Below are 1,253 nucleotides of genomic sequence, written 5' to 3'. Positions count from 1 at the left end.
ATTTGGATATAAGTTCAAATTCAAAATAGTATTGATTTAAATTCAAAGTCCCAAAATAAATCCTTTTAAAATGTTCATTATTTTTGGTTTGGATCAAAACCCTTGCCAAAAATATTAAACATCTAAGAAGAGCATTTTGGAACAATGGATGAGATTTTAGGGTTTTTGCCCTTCTTTTAATTAGGGTTTTGAGGCTTCTGAATTCCTCAGTTCAGGTTTAAAAAAATTTAAACATGATGCTCAGATGGAAGCAGGCATAGGACAGGCCAGAACTAGGGATGTGACAACACGCAAGGAAGTACGTCCAAAAAACGATTCGCCCCCCGATTGCTGGGACCCACCAGCTACACCTTCGCACGCAAGGAACTGCGTCCGGGCAAAAAAAAACGATTTGCCCCCTTGACTGCTGGGACCCAGCAGCTACACCTTCGCACGCAAGGAAGTGTGTCCGGGCAAAAAAAACGATTCGCCCCCCTGACTGCTGGGACCCAGCAGCTACACCTTCGCACGCAAGGAAGTGCGTCCGGGCAAAAAAACCAAAACGATTCGTCCCCCTGACTGCTGGGACCCACCAGCTACATCTTCGCAGGCAAGGAAGTGTCTGACAATCGGGACCCACCTGGTCGAAGCGTACGTAGCGTTGTCATCCTGGTCGCAAACGTGTACGTACATAGTGGTCGATGTAGAGGCATGCACGTGTCGTAGTAGAGGCGCGCACGTGTCGTAGTAGAGGCGCGCACGTAGCATGTACACATACGTACAGCGGCCAGGGTGCAAGAAAGAAAATACGGCCACGTATGTGTACATACGGGCGGGGTCTCGAACACCTAGTCGCGCATACATACGGCGAGGGCTCGTGTTCATGGGGAGGCAACGGAATGCGTCGTGTTCATGGGGAGGCAACGGAATGTGTCGTGTTCATGGGGAGGCAACGGAATGCGTCATGTTCATCGGGAGGTAACGGAACGCGTGGGAGCCAACCGGCCTGGACGAAACAGGCAATGGAAACGAGGTCTGGCGTACCGTGAAATGGAGGAAACGGCCTTGTGTTCGACCAGCCACGTTCGGAACGGGGTCCTGTTGATCGGGAGGGGTGTGGCGTATCGCAAAATGGAGGAAACAGACCTCCTACGATCGAAACGGGGGTCCTGTTAATCGGGAGGGGTGTGGCATACCGCAAAACGGAGGAAACGGACCTCCTACGGTCGAAATAGGGGTCCTGTTGATCGGGAGGGGTGTGGCGTACCGCAAAA

The sequence above is a fragment of the Triticum dicoccoides genome, chromosome 5B, assembly GCF_002162155.2.
Source record: "Triticum dicoccoides isolate Atlit2015 ecotype Zavitan chromosome 5B, WEW_v2.0, whole genome shotgun sequence".
NCBI classification, from domain to species: Eukaryota; Viridiplantae; Streptophyta; class Magnoliopsida; order Poales; family Poaceae; genus Triticum; species Triticum dicoccoides.
Note: the sequence above shows the minus strand (reverse complement) of the source record.